Source organism: Heterocephalus glaber, unplaced genomic scaffold (assembly GCF_053883595.1).
Source record: "Heterocephalus glaber isolate CG9 unplaced genomic scaffold, H.glaber_assembly_v1.0 deba00001795, whole genome shotgun sequence".
Classification (NCBI taxonomy): domain Eukaryota; kingdom Metazoa; phylum Chordata; class Mammalia; order Rodentia; family Bathyergidae; genus Heterocephalus; species Heterocephalus glaber.
The window spans coordinates 4245492-4266975 of record NW_028258476.1 but is presented as its reverse complement, the minus strand read 5'-3'; the positions used below and the strand labels follow the sequence as shown (position 1 = coordinate 4266975).

The 21484-nt window shown below is 43.9% G+C and overlaps 1 long non-coding RNA gene across 1 annotated transcript; it reads right to left on the bottom strand.

Moving 5' to 3' along the window:
- Positions 1-13044: 13044 nt before the first annotated feature.
- On the bottom strand, positions 13045-18031 carry LOC147820837 (uncharacterized). The gene is made up of 2 exons (XR_015448148.1): positions 15547-18031; positions 13045-13372 (listed from the first exon to the last, which is right to left on the bottom strand). It is a non-coding gene; the product is annotated as an uncharacterized LOC147820837 (long non-coding RNA).
- Between the last annotated feature and the right edge of the window lie 3453 nt (positions 18032-21484).

Genomic DNA, 21484 nt, shown 5'->3' with positions numbered 1-21484 from the left:
GATCTATTTCAGTTTCAGTTTAGTGCATGGTGAACGATATGGGTCTAATTTTAACCTTTGGTGTGGAAAGCCAGTTTTTCCAGCACTACTCATTAAAGAGGCTATCTTTCTTCCAGTGAAGGTGTTTGGCTCCTTTGTCAAACATAAGGTGGTCGAGTATGTCTGGAGTTGTTTCTCCATCTTCTAATCTGTTCCATTGAGCCTCAGGTCTGTTTCTCCTTTCTTTTGTTTTAGGGTTTGGTTTTTTTGTTTTGTTTTGTTTTTTGGCCAGTATCATGCTGTTTTTTTTTTTATCACAGTAGCTTTGTAGTATAATTTTAGGTCAGGGACTGTGATGCCCCATCTTGCCCTTGTTGCCAGAATTGCTTTGCTATTCTAGGTCTCTTCTGGTTCCAAATGAATTTTAGGGTTATTTTCTCTAATTCTGTGAGATATGCTATTGGAATTTTGATGAAATTGTATTAAAACTGTATGACAATTTTGGGAGTCTGGCCATTTTCACTGTATTGGTTCTTCATACCCAAGAACAAGAGATATCTCCCCATTTTCTGATATCCTCTTCAATCTCCTTTTTCAGAGTACTGTAGTTGTCAGTGTAGAAGTCTTTTATTTCCTTCATTAGATTGACTCTTAGATGTTTCATTTTTTTCTATGCTATTGTAAAAGGTGTTGTTTCCCTAATTTCTCTCTCAGTGAGTTTATTATTCATGTACAGGAATACTACTGATTTTTGAGTGTTCACTTTATATCCAGCAAAGCTACTAAATTTGGTTATTAAATCTAAAAGTCTTTTGGTGGAGTTTTTGGGGTCTTCTATGTAGAGAATCATGTCATCTGCAAATAATGATAATTTAAATTCTTCCTTTCCTGTCCTTATTCATTTTATTTCTTTCTCTTGTCTAATTTCTCTGGCTAATGTTTCCAGAACTATATTGAATAGCAATGGTGATGGTGGACATCCTTGTCTTGTCCCTGATTTTATATTGAAAGCTTTCAGTTTTTATTTATTTATTTATTTATTTTTGGTATCAGGGATTGAACTCGGGTCCTTGTGCTTGTGTAGCAGGAGGCGAAACCACTGAGCTAAATCCCTGGCCCTAGCTTTCAGTTTTTGACCATTTAGTATGATGTTGGCTGTTGGTTTGTCATAGATGGCTTTTATCATATCGAGATAGAGACCATCTACTACAATTTTCTGTAGGGCTTTTATCATGGATGAGTGTTGGACCTTGTCAAATGCATTTTCTGCATCTGTTGGTTTTTGTCCTTGTTTCTGTTAATATAGTGTATTACATTTATTGATTTGCGTATACTGAAGATAAACGAAGATTGTACAAACTTTGGAAAACTGGTGAAGAAGACAGGAGGGAAAGAGAAAGGAATAAATAAAAAGAAGAACAGACAAAACAAAAACAAAAGCTAGAAACTTTGTTCAAACAATTAAGAAAAAAAAAAACAAGACTAAGGACCAGAAAAGAGGAAAAAAGAAAGAAAAAAGAACAAAGGAAAAAGCCTAATTCAAGGCGTTTCCCCATTGTCACTGGTAGACAATGTGGGTAGACAGAGTCCAGAGCCAAGTTGATTAATCCAACAAGCCAGCCATAGCTTTCCAGTGGGGTAGTGGATAATCCCAGCCAGCCTGCACCTTTAATTCCACTTAAATTCAGGCTGGTTTCCGGCTGAGGCTGGAACTGGATTTTTTGAGCCTGCAACAGTGCATGTGCCTCCTGCTGACTTGAATTCAGCACCCTCATCAAGACACCAAGAGCCACTAGATGGCGCCAGCCTGTACCTATTCTGAGTTCTGAGCTCAGTTGGCCCCTCTCCAAGATGGCTACTGGCCATCACCCTCTCCCATGTGATGTCTGAATCTGAACAACTCACCAGCCACTGCATCCACTATTCTTTTCTGCTCATGTATTTCTCTGTGGAGGTCTCTGAGGTCACTCGCTAGTAGTCACTGTGCATCTGCAGGTTTTACATGCCCTCCCCACACCATGAATACACTCTGGGAGAAAGTGCTGCTTGCTATCTCCCTCCTCTTCATTAAAGTCTCTCTCCCTGTGAACTTCAGTTCTCACATCAGATCTTTCCTGGGTCCCGGGGACCCACTTCCCTCCTTCTCACACCACTGTATTCCAGTGTTAGGAGACCAAATCTCAGAGAGGCTTTTTCTCTGCTGCTCGCCATTCCTCTGATTTGTGTGTGATGAACCACCCCTGCATTCTACTTGGTCATGGTATATAACCTTGTGGATGATTTGCTGCATTCTATTTGCCAGTATCTTATTGGAGATTTTTGCATCTATGTTCATCAGGGAGATTGGCCTGTAGTTCTCTTTTAGGGTTGGATCCTTCTCTGGCTTTGGTATAAGGGTAATGCTTGCTCTAGGAATGAATTTTGGAGTAATACTTCCCTTTCAATTTTATTAAGAAGTTTAAGAAGTAGCAGCATTAGGTCTTTTCTAAATTTCTTGTAGAATTTAGCAGTGAATCCATCAGGGCCTGGGATTCTTCTTCTTTTTTTTTTGTATTAAATTCTTTTATTGGTACATTGTAGGTATACAACACAATTACATTTCTCATTGGGAATTGTACCTTTACATAATGCATCTTGGTTCTTATTTTTTCCACATTCCTAGCCCTCCCTTCATGCCCTCCACCCTTCCCTATTTACAAAGACTTTATTTCCATTTTTTCCATTTCTCATCATTTTTCCTTTCTCTTCTTTCCTTTCCCCTGCCCCTCCCACTACCCCTACCCCTTTGGACCTTTTCTTCCTATTTTACATTTTCAATTATTCATTCTAATCATTGGTACATTTTAGGTATACAATATGACATTCATCATTGGAAATTTGCAACTTTACATAGTCTCTCTTGGTTCTTATTTTTCACCCTTGCCCAGCCCTCCCTTCAACCCCTCCAGTCCTCCCTATTTACAAAGATTTTGTTCCTATTTTTCCGTTTTCTCATATTAATCCCATCCCCTTCTATCCTTTCCTCTAGCCCTCCAACTTCCTTCCCCTTTGCCCCTTTTCTTCCTATTTCACATTACCTATTATACATTTAGTCCTTATTTACACTTTCTGTTTCTCACACCAGAGAAACTATTTGGTATTTATACATGTGTGTCCTATTTATTTCACTTAAGAGTATCACCTCAATGTGCATCCACTTAGCTATGAATGTCTCTAATTTCTCATTTTTTATGGCTGAGTAGTACTCCATTTTATAAAAAACCCACATTTTCTTTATCCAGTCTCCAGTTGATGGGCATTTGGGCTGTTTCCATGTTTTAGCTATTACAAACTGCGCTGCTATGAACATGGGTGCACATATATCACTGTGGTATGATTCTTTTAATTCTTTGGGGAAGATCCCCAGCAGTGGAATAGTGGGGTCAAATGGGACTTCCAGTCCTAGTTCTTTGAGGTATCTCCATACTGATTTCCACAGTGCTTGCACCAGTCTACACTCCCACCAGCAGTGGAGCAGGGTTCCTCTTTCCCCACAGCCCCGCCAGCATTTGTTATTGGTTGATTTCATGATAGCAGCCATTCTTTCTGGAGTGAGGTGGAATCTCAGCATTGTTTTCATTTGCATCTCTCGAATGACCAGTGATGTTGAACATCTTTTCATGTATTTATTTGCTATTTCTACTTCTTTGTATGAGAAATGTCTGTTCATTTCAGATGCCCATTTTCAGATTGGGTCTTTAAATTTGGGAGGTCTGATCTTTTTAAGTTCTGTATAGATTCGAGATAGTAGACCTTTGTCTGAGGAAGAGCAGGTGAAGATTTTTTCCCACATTGTGGGTTGTCTCTTCACACTGCTGGTGGTTTCTCTTGCTGTGCAGAAGCCTTTTAATAAGAAGAGATCCCATTTGTTGATTGTTTGTGCTAGTTCACGGGCAACTGAGGTTTTGTTCATAAAATCTTTTCCTACACCGGTGTCTGGGATTCTTCTTGTTGGTAAGTTTTTCTTTTTTCTTTTTTTTGGTACCAAGGATTGAACTCGGGTCCTTGTGCTTGTGCAGCAGGTGGCCAAACCACTGAGCTAAATCCCCGGCAAAACTACAACTGTTTCTTTTTTTTTTTTTGGTGCCAGGGATTGAACTCGGGACCTTGTGCTTGCAAGGCAGGCGGCGGAACCACTGAGCTAAATCGCTGGCCCCTTGTTGATAAGTTTTTAATTACATCTTCAATTTCATTGACTGATATTGGTTTATTTAAAATTTTTATATCTTCTTGATTCAGTTTTGGTAATTCATATGTATCTAGGAATCTGTTTATTTCTTCTGTGCTTTCCGTCTTATTAGAATATAGGTTTTTTGGAACTTTTTTTTTTTTTTGGTACCGGGGATCAAACTTGGGTCTTTGTGCTTGTGCAGCAGGCGGTGAAACCACTGAGCTAAATCCCTGGCGCATAGAATATAGGTTCTTGAAGTAGATATTGATCTTCTGGATTTCTGCAGGATCTGTTGATTTCACCCTTTTCATTCCTAATGGCATGGATTTGAGTCTTTTCTTTCCTTTTTTGATAAGGATGGCTAAGGGTTTGTCAATTTTATTTAATCTTTCAAAGAACCAACCCTGATTCATTGATTCTTTGTATTGTTTTCTTAGACTCAGTTCTATTCATTCCTGCTCTCATCTTTATAATTTCCTCCCTCATACCAGCTTTGGACTTGATTTGTTCTTCTTTATCTAGAGCTTGAAGTTCAACATTAGGTTACTTATTTAAGCTCACTCTGTTTTCCTGATATGGGTAGTCACTGCTATAAATTTCCCTCATAAGACTGCTTTCATTGCATCCCATAAGTTCTAGTATGTTGTAATGGCATTATCATTTAATTATAGAAACTGTCTAGTTTCTTCTTTAATTTCATCTGTGACCCACTGGGTGTTCAGGAGAGTGTTATTTAATTTCCATGTGTTTATGAAGTTCTTGTGGTTTCTTATGCCATTGATTTTCAATTTCATTGCACTATGGTCTGATAATATGCTTGGGATAATTTCAATTCCTTTGCATTTACTTAAGCATGTTTGATGAGTTAGTATATGATCTATTTTGGAGACAGTCCCATGTGCAGCTGAGAGGAATGTGTATTCTGATGTTGTGGGGTGGAACACTCTGTAGACATCTCCTAAGTCACTTGTTTAAAAGTTTGGTTCAGTTCTAATATTTCATTGTTGATCTTTTTGTCTAGTTTATCTATTTTTCTACAGTTGTACTACTGCTTATTTGATTTTTCATGTCCATAAATATTTGCTTTATATAGTTGGGTGCACTGCTATTAGGTGCCTATATATTTATGATTGTCATTTCTTCCTCTTGGATTCTTCCCTTTATAAGGATGCAGTAACCTTCTTTGTCTCTTTTAATCAGTCTTGGCCTGAAATCCACTTTGTCTACAAATAGAATAGCTACCTCTGCTTTTTACTGGGTTCCTGTCATATGGAGTATTGTTTTCCATTCTTTAACTTTCAGTCTATGAATTACTTTTTGAATTAAATGTGTTTCTTATATGCAGCATATTATTGGATCTTGCTTCTTGATCCATTCTGACAGTCTATATCTTTTGATTGGTGAATTGAGACCATTAACGTTGATAGTTATAACTGATATGTATCATCATATCTCTGTCATTTTATTTTCCTGTTGTTGGCTCCTTTCTCTCCTGTTTAATTTCTTGCATTTCTGGGTGAATTCATTCTGTTGGGTTTCAGGGAGTTGTAATCCTTGTTAGCTCTTTCTAGAATATCCTTCAGAACATTTTGGAGTGCTAGTTTGGCATTCATGAATTTTCTCAGGGTGTTCTTTGTCATCATGAATGTATCTTATTTCTCCATAAATTTTGAAAGATAGTTTTGTGGGTTACATCAATCTGGGTTGGAGGTTGTTTTCCTTAGAGTTTGAAATACTTCACCACTTCAAGCTCTCCTTGACTTAAAATTTTGTGTTGAAAAGTCTGCTGTGGTTTTGATGGGTTTTCCTTTATAGAGGATTTGTTTCTTTTCTCTAACAGCTTTTAATATTTTGTTCTTGTGTTGAATTTCTGAAATCTTGACTGTTATATACCTAGGGGAAGATTTTTTTTGATCATGGCTCAATGGAGTTTAGTATACCTCACTTATCTTTGTCAAATTATTTTTCCATGCTTGGGAAGTTTTCTGACATTACTTTTGTGAACAGGTTTTTTATTTCATTTGTGCTATCTCCTGCTTTTTCACTGACTCCTATCAATCTTATGTTATTTTTCTTTGCATCACCTAGCAGCTGCCTGATTGATTTCTCATAGTTACTGCAGTTTTGCTCTATAAAACTTAACCTGTAAAGTGGGGTCCCCAGCTACCGAATCAAGTCCCTTCCTTCCTCCCCAGGAGCTATCCTATCAATAAATATTTTCTTACTCTTAAACTCCATTGCTCCTAGAACTCATTCTTCAATTTTAGAGAACATGAACTTGTGCATCAGACATCTAACAGGTGGGAGATACATTTTCATATTTCATCTCCTGTATCCGGATGACAGGAAAATAAAAAGCACAGCACACAGATAAATCAGGCTTTCTGATTTTAAAGGAAGTGCACCCCAGCCTGGGTGCTTCCCATTGGGTGTCTAGGTAAGACTGACAAGAATGATTGACAGGGGCCTGAGACATCTCAGGGGCTTTCACTGTGTATATGTCCCAGAATTCACTCCGATTAAATTATGTGTCTGAGTTGTAGTTAGTACAGTATTTATGAACCTTTAACAGGGTTAGTGTCGGGAAAAGGTCACTGAGGGTCAGGTCAGAACTAAGTGCATGAGCTCTGGCCTGGAGCTTCAGAGATTTCCTGGGTCTTTGTTATTTTATTTCCTACCTTTTTTAGAACAATTGAAAGATTGGCCCTTGGCTGCTGCCCAAACTCGTGAGAAGAGGGGAGTGGTCTCCTAGTACCCATTGTGCAATCTGTAGTACTTTTGCCCATTTTTAAATAAAATTTTTTGTGGTCATTTTGTTATTGAGTTGTAAGAATGTTTTTATAGCTGGGGGTTTAGCTCAGTGGTTCTGCCGCCTGCCCTTCAAACACAAGGTTCAGAGTTTGATCACTAGTACCAAAAAAAACCAGAGTTTTTTTTTATATATGCTAAATATTAAGCTCTTATCAAGTACATGATTTATAAATACTTTCTCCCTTTCTGTGGGTTGCCTTTTTTTTCTATTGATAGTGTCCTTTGATGCATAAAAGTTTTTAAGTTTGATGAAGTCTAATGTATCTATTTTTTTCTTTAATTGCCTGTGCTTTTGGTGTCATATCTGAGAAACCATTGCCAAGTCCAATGTACAATGTTGGGGTTTTTTTTGTTTTTTGTTTTTTGAGAAAGGGTCTTGCTATGTGTTCCAGAATGACCTTGAACTCACTATGGAGCTCAGGCTGACCTCAGACGCATAGTGCTCCCCCTACCTCAGCCTCCCAGGTGCTGAGGTGGTCCCATGTGCCACCACAACTGGCTCCAAAATTCTTTTAAAAATCAAACCAGATATGTTGACACATGCCTGTAATCCCAACTCTTGGGAGGCTGAGACAGGAGAATTACTGTGAGTTTGAGGCCACCCTGAGCTCCATAGTGAGTTTAAGGCCAGCCTGCACTATACTGCAAGGCCTTGTCTCAAAAAACAATAAATAAGTAAATATTTAAAAATATGCTGCGGGCCTTGCAAGCGCAAGGTCCCAAGTTCAATCCCCAGTACCAAAAATAATTAATAACAATAATAATAATAATAATCTGTTCCTTTCTACAAAGATTTGTGCAATTTAGTAGGACTTCTGTCAAGAGTGAAGAAGGAACAGACACAGAAATCTCTTTTCTACTATAAATAATGCTGTATTCCCCCCAAATTAAAATCCTTCATCAATTAAAAAGCAGAAAGAGAAACATCCATGTACCAGAAGCAAAAAGAAAACTTGTTTGTAACTGTAACAGTGCTCTGGCATTAGGCTGTGTGGCCTGTGCTGTGGTGGAGAACAGGAGCTGAACTCTTAGCTAAAGGACTGCGTCTAAAGAATTGCCCTGAGGTGAGGACACTGAGAACTCAGCCTGACATGTGGGGACAAGACACAAAATGATCCCTACCAGAGTTCAGAGTCATCTGAGAGAAATCAGAGAACTTCAGAGGTGCCCCCAGAAGGCATGGGGCTCAAACGGCAGCAAATCCCAGTGCTGCGAGGGCCTTAGAACCCTAGGCAAATGCAAAGCCACCTCATGGAGATGCCTGTAGCTATTTGGAGGATTTAGAAATCCCTCTAAAACAGGCTCTGAGGCCAATATGACCCTGCATTCAGGGCCACCCCTATATGCCACAGACAGGAGATTCAAAGCCACACAACAAGAGAAAGCAATCTGGAAGGACTTTAGCTTGAATATGTTTAGAAGTTCAAGTAAATAAATAAAGCAATTGAATGTTTTAAACAAGAAGAGTATACTAAGGAGGGGGAAGCATGACTCTAATCCCAGTGATACAGGGGTCCACATTATCCAAAAATGATATAGGGCAGCAAGTATTCCAAATAAGCAAAAATAATCCAAACAAGGGAAATATTATAACTCCCAACCTGCTAGATATCTGAAACTCGAGTTCATGTTCTCTAAAATTGAAGAATGAATTCTAGGAACAGCAGAGGTTAAGAGTAGGAAGAATTTACTGACAGATAGCGTCTGTCTAAGAGAGACAGAAGGGGGACCAGAAAGTGGGTTGCCTGGGACCCTGTTTCCCAGAGGGGTTTTATGGAGCAAAGCCACGAGGTGGAGCTGGTACAAAGTGGGACAAAGCTATAGGCAACTAATAAGATTCAATGAAAATTCACAAGGTGGGCATGAGGTGGGACAAAGCCATAATCAACCAATAAGATTACAAGTAGTCACCCAGGTAATATTGATTAAATGGGGATCAAATTGGAAAACAAGTCATGCAGCAAGAGTACATAGAATGAATGAACAAGGAATTTCCAGAAAGGAAGTGGGCTAGGGAGACTGATGTCTGTTTAGAATATCCATCACTGCTGTTCACCTCTAGGGAAAGTAGGTAAGTGTTGTACTTTTTCCTTTTCATAATGCTGATCTTCAGTGAATATGTCTTGGTTGTCTTCCACCAGTCTAACTACCTACAAGATATCTAATTAATTTACCTATCTACAATTCCAGTACTCCAGAAAGCTGAGCCAGGAGGATGGAAAGTTCAAGGCAGCCTATGCAACTTAGTGAGTTAGCAAGACCCTGTCTCAAAAAAAAAAAAAAGGGTTGGGGGTGTACTCCTCTCAGGGTAGAGGCCCTATGTTCAATCTTTAGTACAACAAAAATGAATCAAAGAGATTCTATAAATAAAATATAGTGGACCGGGGATTTAGCTCAGTGGTTTCGCTGCCTGCCCAGCAAGCTCAAGGACCCGAGTTCGATCCCCGGTATCAAAAAAATAAATAAATAAAATAAAATAAAATAAAATAAAATAAATAAAATATAGTCATACAAATACACAAAAGATCCTAAAAGTTGGGTGTTCCACCAATCTGTGGCACAGACCCAGTAATACGGGGGAGGATCTCTCCCTGCCCTGCTGCACCTCAGGAAGACCTGGATGGCTCACAGCACCTGATTGTACATCTAGGGCCCTGGTGAGAGATGGGATAGGAATTCAGGGCCACGCCTGGTTCTGCTCTCCCTGATCTCCTCAATCTCCCCGGGTCACCACTAGAAGCCTTCCTGGAGGTCCACAGTCAAGCAGCCGGACCAGGACGGGGAGGCAAGTCTGCCCTGGCTGGGAGCAGGGTCCTGAGTGACTCCAGCCATCTGGGAGAGCAGGTATGAGCACGGAGTCCAGCACCAGCCCTGGCTCAGCCCCACCTTCTCGGCAGAGAATGCATCTAAGCTGAGAGGTTTCTGGGTCCGCATTCCTTTCTTATCCTCCCAGTGCTGGGCGTCAGCATTACCCTCAAGCAAGATCCATGTGATGTCACCAAGGTTGGGAGCAAAACAGACAAGGGCTCAGGAATGCTGCAAGTCCAGCCCCAAGCAGATTAGCTTGTAGCAGAGGCCGAAACCCAAATGTGAAAGTTGTGTACACGGACCCCAGCTAGGCAGCCAGGTTGCCTCAGAGCTGCTAGCTGGCCTTTCTCCCACCGTCACTGCTGCACCAAGCGCCCTGCAGCTGGGCTGCTTTCCTTGCCAAAATCACTCTCCCCAGGGTCAGGCAAAAGTCCTCACCCTGTCACCAAAGCAATAGCCTGTTCTCAGCCTTTGTGTCCTTCATTCACAGAGCTGGTGGACACCCTGGACAGCCCCACCGCTCCCTGAAATCGTCCTCTGTCCTGGATTCCTGCAACGCCACATTATCTTCTTCCTCGTGTCCCAGAAAACCTGGTCCCAGAGCTTAGGTGATCCTGGGAAATTTCTGAGTTTCCTCTTCCTTGGCTACTAAATGGAAATAAGCTAAACACAAATATCATTGTTTTTTACTTCCTGCCTCCTTTTTAAAAATTTTTTTTTATTTGGAGACAGTCTTGCTATGTAGTTCAGACTGGCTTTGAACTATGTAGCCCAGGCTGGCCTCAAACTTGTGGCGATTCTCCTGCCTCAGCCTCCCGAGTGCTGGGATTACAAGCATGTGCCACTACACCTGGCTCCTTTTTTCCTTTTTATCATAGAAATTTTCTACAAGAATAAAGAGACTAGTATCTGGCTCACAGGTACAAAGTGGCATACTGTGACTGTTGGTATTAGTAATAATGACCATAGCTGATGACTTATTGATACTCAGCACACAACATACACTGTACACTGTCGAGGAGCTTTACAGGCATTATTTCTTCACTCTTCTTAACAATGCTATAATTTAAATTCAGTTATTAACACGTATTTTACAGATGAGGAAACAGGCACCAGAGACTATGACCTATTTCCAGCATCATGTCCGGGTGTGCCCCGCACCGCTGCTAGAATGGGTTCCCAACCAGGATCATAAACTCAGCACCAGCAATGAAACAAGGAGACAAAGTTCAAAAGGGAAGGGACTTTATTTGTAAGAAGGGAAAAAAGAGAGAAGACAGAAAGCTGCCCCATGAGGGCAGGGGACCCCAGAAGATGGATACCCACAGCTTTTGTGTCCAGCCTTTTATCAGGCGATAAAGACCCTCCCTCCAGGTCCATACTTGGAACTTGTCACAGCCTGATTGGCTCTCTCGGCTGTCACCGATGCATCCCAGCCTCAGGATCCTAACCCCGGCCATCACTGCCTTCGTCTGTCTTGCAGACTGGCCTCAAATTCACAGCCTAGCTTTGCCTCTGCCTCCCAAGTGCTAGGATTACTGGTGCGGGCCACCACACCTGGCTGCCAGGTAGACTTTGTTTGACTTTTTTCTTCTCAGCTTTTCCTCATCTGGGCCTTATCTCTGAGATTTATACGTTGGTTTAGGAGGAGCCTTACATACAAGGTCCTTGGAGTTAGTGATTCAGTAGGGTGTGTGTGTATCTAGTGTCGCAATACGGAGTGTAAGTATATAAAAATATTTTTGAAATATACTTTCCTCTCAGTTAGTACGCTCTCCCTCTTTTGTCTCTTTTGCATTGTATTGGAAGGGGGGCAGCTACTGTGGTTTCAGGCACTTGGTTTCCCTGGTGCTCTGCCTCTTTTCTTGCTAATTGCTCCCTCCAGTAACTCTGTTCAGGATTAGCCAGGAAGCCTGATGAGCCTCTTGTTCTGTTCTTTTCCCTGCATACGCACCCCTTCCCCTACACCAGCTTTCACAGAAAATAAGACGCAAGGCCACGTCCACCTGACTCTAAAGCCTGATCTAAGCTGCCAGACTTCATCACTATTCACCCCTCTACTTGGCTTCATCTCACATACTCTAAAGAATTTACCACACTGTGTCTTCCAAGAGGCCTCTCTCTGCCTGGTGTCTGTCTACTCTGAACTCCAGCCCTCGGCCTGTGGAGCACGTCAGAGCTCCCCTCAGCCGAAGATTCCTTCCCCTGGGTCTGGGAGGAGCCTGAGATCCTGCACCTCTGCCAGCTCCCAGGCAGCACCTCCTGCTGACCCAGAACCGCAGCCAAGATCTGGCAGGTAGGCACACAGACCTTCACCGAGTCTGCTTACCAAATACTGACTACAGTCATCTCTGGGCGCTGTCTCCCCGCTCCCCCTCCCCCTCTCCTTCCTCTCCTCTCCATTCCAATTTTCTCTCAATGAACATTCCTACTTGTACAAACAGATAAGAGCGTGTACATGTTAAACATTCACTGTATACTCGCAGTGTTCAAAACAAAGCTCAAATTTCCTCGCTCAAGATCTTAGAGTCTGTAATCTGGCTCTTTATGGATTCTATATTCTGATCTCCTGCCACCGCCCACAGCCTCCCTGTACCTCCAAACCTCCAAACCTCCAAACCGTATTTCTCTAGCGGCCTCTCCTTTCCTCTTTGGTATCCCCCTCTTCCTCCCCTGGCTAACTCTTACTCTCCAGGGTCATCTTCATGTGGCTCCTCCTGCAGGAAGCCTTCCCTTGTGTCTTAGTCTGGTTCAGCTGTCTCTGCCCTCAGCTCTGCACTGCATCAGCAGTGGCCGTGTCTTTCACTTCATACATGGTTTTTAAAAAACCTTTCTGTCCTGCTAGACTGAATTTCCAAAAATGCAAGAATTGTGTCTCCTTCTTTAGACACAGTGTTTCCATAGTGCCAAGTATATAGTTGGGACTCTGTGCATACCTAAGTAAATATACAAAAATAATTTGTAAAACATAATGCTTTTCCCCAATATAGCTGCTCCTCAGTATCTATGAGGGGTTGGTTCTGAAATCCCCTGGGATACCAAAATCTAGGATGCTCAAGTCCCCTATGAAAAATGGCACGGTATTTGCATATAGCATATGCACTCCTCCTGTATATTTGAAATTGTCTCCAGATTATTTACAGTACCATGTAAATGCTGTGTGAACAGTAGTTTTGCTATATTATTTAGGGGATGACGACAGGTTCATGTTCAGTACAGATACAATATTTTTAAAATTTTTTTTAAGATACAATATTTTTAATGTCTCATCTATGGTTAGTTGAATCTACAGATGCAGAATCCATTGATGCAGAGGCCAATTGTAGTGGTTACTGTTTTTTGGGTTTTTTTTGGTACCGGGGATCGAACTCGGGCCCTTGCGCTTGTGCAGCAGGAGGCGAAACCACTGAGCTAAATCCCTGGTCCCGTAGTGGTTATTGTTATCCTTGATTTGAAAATGAAGAGATGCCGGCATGGGGGCATACGCCTCTGATCCCAGCATTTGGGAAGCTGAGGCAGGAGGACTGCTGCATTCGAGGCCAGCCTGGGCTACATAGGAAGACTCTGTCTCAAAAAAAGAAAAGGAAGAGTTTCAGAGAGGTTAGGTGACATGCCGTAGGACACAGAGCTAATGAGTGGGAAAACCTGAACTCAAATCCCAACTTTCTAATCCTGTCCCACATCACCACAGCTACCACCATTCAATACTAACAAGAAAAAATATATATTGTCATGTGTTGGGTCAAGTTGACGCACAGCTGTCTCCTGAAGGGAAGCTTTTCTGTCACTAATAGACCTTGACAACACTCACAGCTAATGCATGGACTGTTGCCTTTCATAACAGGTTAGGATGAAAATTTAAATGATTTTTAAAACATCCAGGGCTCTAACTCATTACCTTGCTAGAATAAGCGCTAGGTTTTAAGATACATTTTCCAAAAAGGACAAACTGAGCATGCTTGGGCTGGGATGCACTGGTGGCTGCTCATCAATCCACTCTTTTTTTTTTTTGGTACTGGGGATTGAACTTGGGATCGGCCCTGGGGCGCTGATCCAAGGGGGAAGCACCATCTCAGCAAGCCCTGAGGACCACGGCTTACACTTCCTGCCACAGAAAGAAAACACACACACCAGGACCAACCCCTGTCCCCAAGGAGCCTGACACTGAAGCATGGAGGAGGAAACAAGGACAATTACCCTGTGGTAAGGGCCAGTGCGAAGGAAGCCGAAGGAAGCCGCAGGAGCAAGAACACCCAGGCCTACTCAGGGGAAGTTGGGAGCCACACAGTACTAATGACACCTGGCTGGTCCCACGACCAGCCTGCAGCCACTGTGTCGCCTCTGGCTCCCTTGGGGTGTGAATTCCTCAAATGCAAAGAATGCATCGCCCTCCTGTAGGCCAGGTTGGTGAACCTATGGCATGCATGCCACAGCAGGCTGTTTGTATCACTGAAAGCTCTAAAAGGTTTGCTGTCACTGCTCTATGAAATCCCCACGTCACTCTGCCCAGCAGCTGCACCCAGCTTCCGGTCTACACAGACAGACCCCCGAGCCTGGAGTCCTGCCTGGATCCTAGCCTGACCAGGAAGTGGTGCAGGAGGCACAGGGTGTTCCCCTGGAAGCAGTTCTCACCGCCATGCCATGCCCAGGGATGGGACAAAGAATTTAAGATTAATCACAGGCAAAGTGTTTCTACCCAGAAACCCACCAGCAGCTCACTCAGTCTCAGCACACTCCCTCCCAGCCCATACTTCCTCACTGCATTTGGCTCCAGGGGCCTGGGTCTGGAAAATTCCAGGTGATTGTGCTCTTTTCTCTCCTTCAGGTCTGCAGCTCAGCTACAGGTGCCCTATAGCTTCTTCCTACTGATCTTTCTCCAATCTCTCCATTCCTGTCCACACTCACCACCACCATTTCAGCTTAGGCCTTCATCAGCACCAGCCTCACCTCCCTCCCTCCTAGCCCTCATTTTCTCCTATCTCCACCCCTTTCTCTCACTGGGGCATCACCATGCTGTTACCCTACTCTGCAGTCAGCCCTGGCTCTGTGCTCTGTCATTCAATCAGGTCTACCATTTTAATCAGCAGCCTGGAATTCAAAAGCATCATCACCTAGCCCTATCCCTCTCCCAACAGGGAAAGGACCAGGTGCACTGCTGCTCCTCCAAATGTGTCCTCTGCATGCTCTCCCTTTATTTTTTAACTTTTTTTTTTTTTTTTTTGGTGCTGGGGATCGAACTCGGGTCCTTGCACTTGCGCAGCAAGCGGCGAAACCACTGAGCTAAATCCCCAGGCCTTTTAACTTTATTTTTATTGGTACATGTTTGCAATATATGATGTTTACATACATCCTAGGGAGTACATGTACTTGTCTTCTTTTTATTCCCCTTGCTCCCCTCTCTCTCCTTGCTTCTTCCATCTCTAGATCCCCCTCCATTTGCAAAGGATCTATCTCCCTGTTTCCTTTTCTCTATTTTTTATTTTGTTTTTAAATGATTGATACTCTGGGTTTCTCACATGAGAAGTTATGAGATATTTAAACTTGGGTGTCTTGTTTCACTTAATATTATGCTTTCAAGGTGCATCCATTTTCCTGCAAATGGCTCGTGTTTGCCCTTCTTTCTGGTAGACCAGCACTCCGTTACACATTTTACCAGCAGCATCTTCATTTGTGTTACTTCTGCCCTCAGCATCCTCTCCCCAGTGCCTACAGAGCCTGACCCAACCTTCAAAACTCACCTCAAATCCCACATCTCCAGGGAGTTTCTCTCGGAGCCGCTGTCAGGAGGGGCCTGTTGTTCTGCATACTTGCAGTCTGCCCATGTGCAACACTGGCCACATGCACCACCTCCTATGAGAGCTATTCGAGAACACACCTCGCCTTCCTGCCCACATTGTGGTTATGTTCCTAAGCAGCATTCATTGTTGTTGCTCCACCCAAAAGAAAGCAGGCTGGGTGGGGCCGGGGGCAGTTGTGTAACAAGCCTCATCTGGGTTCTAGTAGGGCTGTGTGTGTGTCTGCTCTCGGGGAAGGGACTTAACCTGGTTGAGCTTCCTTTCCTGAAAACACATTTGGTATCTATCTCACAGGGCTTTTGTCAGATTTAGAAATAATTACGTAAGCCATCGTGGATTACTACTATAATCGGAACCCTAATAAATCTAAAACACTAATTTTTTGATGGTGTAGATGGAACCCAGGGCCTCAAGCTTGCTCAGCACATGCTCTGCCACTGAGCTGCATCCCCAGCCCCTAAAGTACTTCTTGAAGTGATTATAAGAAACAGAACTTTGTGTGCACTACAAGATTGTTATGCCAATGTTTAGTAGGCAGGACATGGAGTATATGTTTTCTCATATGACATGACCAATACAGATCTCAGAGATGCCCCACTGATAATGAGAAATCACCAGGGAGTACATCCTCCAATAGCAAGGCACTTTGGCTTTCAGAACATCTGTGCTCAAAGCTGTCAGAAAAATAATTCCTTCAAAGCCATCCAAAGCTGGGTGTGGTGGCACACACCTGTAATCCCAGTACTTGGGAGGCTGAGGCAGGAGAATTGCCACAAATCGGATGCCAGCCTGGGCTACACCATGAGTTCAGGACCAGCCTGCGCTACACAGCAAGACCCTGTCTCAAAAAAAAAAAAAAAAAAAAAAAGCCATCCAGTAAAACTGCTGGAATTCTATGCTCAAACTGAGGTTTTGGTCCATCAGGCACCAAACAGGTCCACTTACTATCTCTGTTTTTGTTTGTTTGTTTTGTTTTGTTTGGCATCTTGGACACAGAGCAGTCTTCACTGCTCAGGCTCTGGGAAATACTAGCAAAGACATGAGCTCATGGAGCAGGGTGCCAGCCCAAATCCCAGTCTCCATCTCTAGCCGACTGAGTCATCTTCCAGCCCCGCATTCCACCCTGGTTTCCACACTCAGCCTCCCGCTCCTTGGCTTGCCTGGGCCGCTCAGGAGAAAGCAACCCTCACTGTGAGCTACTCACTCTGTGGCCACAAGAGGGCGCCACAGCATTCGCTAGAAAGCAGGACACACCCTTTCTTGGCGCATCTCTGATTTTAAATCTCTGCCCCAGCACCCAACCTCCAGCCACTAGCCTTGCCTGGGGGAAGACCTTGCTGCTGCCAGCTCTGCTGAAGCCTTAGTTCATAGCAAGCAGCCAGCATTTCACAAGAGGACGGAGCGGAATTTCTGTGTCTGAGTCCTCCCCGGCTACATTCCAGTATTACCAATGGACAAACAGTATCTGTGGTTTAAGTAACTGTTTCTCTTTGATATAATCCCCACCACCAGCCTGAATTTCTGCCCAGAGCACCATTTGCCTTCCGAAAAAAAGGGAAGTGCCTGCTCTAGACTGTTGTGATGGGCAGGTCCCGTCTTGCAGGACACCCCCCAACACCCGCCGCCAGCACTGGGATTCAGACAAGTCGGTGTTCCGTTCCGACCTAGTTTGCCAACTCGAGGTGCAGGGTAAGCTCCCTCCTCCTGTGACGAGACCCACGGCAGCTGGGAAACTGGGAAATCAGGTGCCCTGGTGACTAAAAATGGTAGAGGGGAGCTAAAACTTCACCTTTTCTCCGCCAGCCACCCCAGCCCTGACATAAGCTGACTCAAAACTTCTGATTTTCATTCTGATTTTGTCTCCCTTTTGAAGGTTTATGAAGAGGCTGGGCATATTCCAGAAAATATTGTAAACTAACAGAAAGATCCCAAAAGATTATTTTTAAATGCCTAAAATTAGGCAGGGTTGGGTACTCCTTCAGGATGGCTGCACATAAATCATCTTATATAACAACCGGCCCCGCCCATAAATATCAGAAGCCCATTTCATGGATGAAGAAAAAGGAGAAGCAGAGAATAGCCCATAGCACAAAACAATCACTGAGCAGAGCCAGGGTCCAACACAGGTCTGCCTGGCTGCACTCCTTGATAACTATGGGTAAAAGGAGGGGAGCGCTCGGTTCATAACAGGGACCCTGCTAAGTACGGTGTTTACATCATTTCCTCTTTGTACTCACAATGTCCCTGCAAGGCAGGTGCTACTACTGAGTCCGTTTTCCAGAGAAGAAAATCGTAGTTTGGAAAGGTTAGGAGGTGATTACATCCAAGACCACACAGCTAATGAGTGGCAGAAAAAATATGACTCCCAACCCATCTGAAACTCCAAGACTGTACTTAGAGACACTGTATCAACTGAGTTGTTCTGTTTGCTTCTACCTCCAGCAAAAGCGGCGTCCAGGTTCCTGTGCTGTCTCTCCGCCTCGTCTGTCACCATCTCCTTGCTCCACAGGATTCAGACACTCTGGTGGCTTTCAATTCCTACAGCAAATCAAGCTCCTCCCCTCCCCTGAGCCTTCCCTCGCCCCCTCCCTCCAACAGGAAACCTCTGCTCCACCCTGCCTTCAGTGGCAACGCTCACCCCTCTTCTTCCTCAGAGTCTGGGTTTCAAAGTCGCTGCCTCCTGCAGCCTTCTCAGTCTACCCAAAACAGGCCCTTCCACTTTCCTCTAAAACCCGTGTTTTTCCCATCATTTAACTCATGACAACTTAAATTTTTAGTTTTCCCCCTTTACTTGCATTTTATTTGTCTTTCCCACTAGAATGTAGGGCTCATGAGAACAGAAATTTGTTTTTGTTTTTGAGACAAGGTCTCCCTATGTAGTTCAGGTTGGTCTTGAACTCTCTATATAGCCCAGGCTGGCCTTGAACTCATGGCAATCCTCCTGCTTCAGCCTCCCAAGTGCTGGGATTATAGACATGCACCACCACCCCTGGCCAATTTATCTGTCTTGTTCACTGACGTATTCCCAGTACTCAGAATATGCCAGGGTTTAGCAGGCATTCAGTAAATATTTGCTGGATTATAATCATTAGAATTAGCAGTCTGCCTGTAGAAGAAAGCAGATAGTTTTCAACCCCCACCTCTTCTGTTTAAAACAAAACAAAACAACAAAAAAAGCAACAGTCCTTCAACATCTGCCACCATAAGAGGTAAGAGCCAAGCAAACACAGTCCCAGTGTCCCCACAGGGATGTCCACACCAATCACACCAGCCAGAGGCCGGCATCCAGCTGCTTCTCCATGGGGCTGGGCTGGGGGGCACAGGAAGGAGGGCTCTGCTCTCCAGAGCCTGCTGCCCGCTGGGGCCAAGCCAGATGCCCCTGTGTCCGTTCCACAGTCTGGTCTTTCCTGTCTACCCCATTTACCCTAAGGAGACTCAGGTTTCGAGTGGCGGAGTGATTTGCCGAGAGCCACACGCCTCAGTAGGAGAGATACCTTGGCTCTTCAGTGGCTCCTTGTTACCTTGGAAACAAGCTCCAACTTCCTCAGCAGGTGCCAGGAAAGGTGCCTCCTCTAAACTCTGAGGGACTTTGTACTCTCCCATGCAGAACTGGGGCAATTCCTGGAATCACTGCACTCACTCACAATCCCATGCCCGGCCATCTCCCTTCTATCTGCCTCACAGAAGGTGGGTTTTTTCCTACTGGTCCTTTAAGATCCACATAAACAACAACAACAAAAAGATATCCCCTAGTAGAACCTATCCTAACAAAACAAATACGTGGGCAAAGATACACATTCAAAAGTAGTCCTTTTATATATAATGAGTTATTTATGAGAGCCAAAAATTAGAAGCAACCTAAATGTTAAAAATATATATATATGGGAAATGCTTGACGAATTACAATATCTCCCTATTTAAGGTGTACTAAGGTACGGAACAGGGAAAGGGGACGTTACTAGAACCTCTGCAGTAAGTCCTAGTCTCCTGCGAGCCATGGCAGCACAAGGGGAATTTCAGGAAAGGTAGAAAAATGAGATTTTGAGAAGAAGCCGAGCTTTGGGTCTGATCAGTGCTGCTCTGGGCGGCAAAGACGAAAGCCCCCAGCTTACCACACCTTTTATTCAGTACATCGGGAGAAACAAATGTAACAAATGACTTGCAGAGAGTTCAGTACATCGGGGTAAACAAGATGTAACAATCCAAGAACAATGAGGAACTGAGTAGAGGAAGATTTTGTTCCTCCCAGGATGTCTTCAGCTGGTGTAATCTTGTCCAGGAGAATCACAGCATCACCGGATCATTGAGGTCTCAGTTGTGACCGGGGACCAAAATGGAATTATGTCTCAAAATGCCATAGGTGGCCTCTAGGCAGGAGAACTAGGCTAACCAAATGATTTTTCCCTAAAATTATGTAGCATTGCTCCCGACATACTGACACAGTCACGGTTCTTTGAGTTTGGTTTTCTTAGCTTGTTTTCTTCTCTTCTGGATTGCTGGCAAAAAGTGTCGACCAGATCACTATAAAGGAGTGATTCTCAGTCACAGGGTGAAGAAGACTGCTGTGACTCCTCACCACGGCACTGAAACTGACGGGCGGTTTCTGACTCATGCTAACACAGGGCCCGGGGAAACAATACCGAGGTGGGCTGTAATTTCTTCGTGGTGCGGGGCACAGCCTGATGATACACAGGGAGAAACAAAGAAACCTTGTTTGCCCGGTGCTGTAAGCATTTCCCTGGGAGTATCTAAGAGGGAGGGATCAGGAGAGAAAAGAGTTCTACTTAAAAAGTGATACTATGCTATTATCCTCGGTACAATAGTATAATTACTATACATGCAAGCTAATCTTTTCAAATATGCCGCCAAAAATACTAGCCCTCAAAAGAATGCCGCTCCATCCATTAGAGTTTTGCTGTAGCAAACACCCCCACATTCTAGTCCAGTGAGTCTGTTCCTGGTCAGCCAGCAGGCTTCCAGATGGTGACTCAAGAACCCAGGTTTTTTCTGCCTATTGCTCTTCCATCCCTAGAGCCCTGGAGTCCTAATAGATGGAGACAAAAATAAAAAATCATCTCTTGCTGCTTAGACCTGAAAGTGACTTTCCATCCCTGCCAGTCCTATACTTAAATAATCCCAGCGAGGTTATGGAGGTGCTCGGGACACGATCCCTAGCGAAACAGCCACTTCCTAGAAACACTGCCCCACGGAAGGAGGAGCGCACACTCCTGGTGAGTAACCCAACTCCTGTGCTGCAGCCATAAACCAAAGCCATCGGGAACTGAAGGGAACTGAGCTTTTGTTGCTGTGCCTTATGGAGAAGTATGAAATCCCCGGTACTGCCTTCCTGGTGGAACAGTTTCTCCTGCTCCCAGCATTCTGGATGGGGAGGTGCTCAGGTCCGGTGGAGAGCTTGCATGCTGCTTCCTCTTCATTGCAGCCTCCACACTGGATCAGGTCTGGGGTCCAGGCTGTCCTCCTGGTACCTCCCCCCTTCACCAGCGGCTGAGACTCCACCCTTGCTGGGCAGCTCGGCCTGAAACCCTGCTCGGATGGGCGGTCTCCAGGGAAGCAGAGCTGACGTGGCTTTATACATATGGTTGACAAGACAAAACTATTTCTTAGAGAAAGAAATACCAGCGACCACTTTTCCTAGAGAGATTATAGGTTCGGCAGGTGCTTAGACATTTACAGACCTATTAGTAGACAGTCTTTAAGAAACCACATAAAGGGCCAGAAGTACTCAGTTGCAGGGTGCTTGCCTAGCGTACTAGAGACCCTGCGTTTCATCCCCAGCACCACAAAACAACAAATCCACCCAAGACCATGTGTAGGATCCATCCTGCTGGCCATTTGTACCCAGAGTATTTCAGAAACCCAC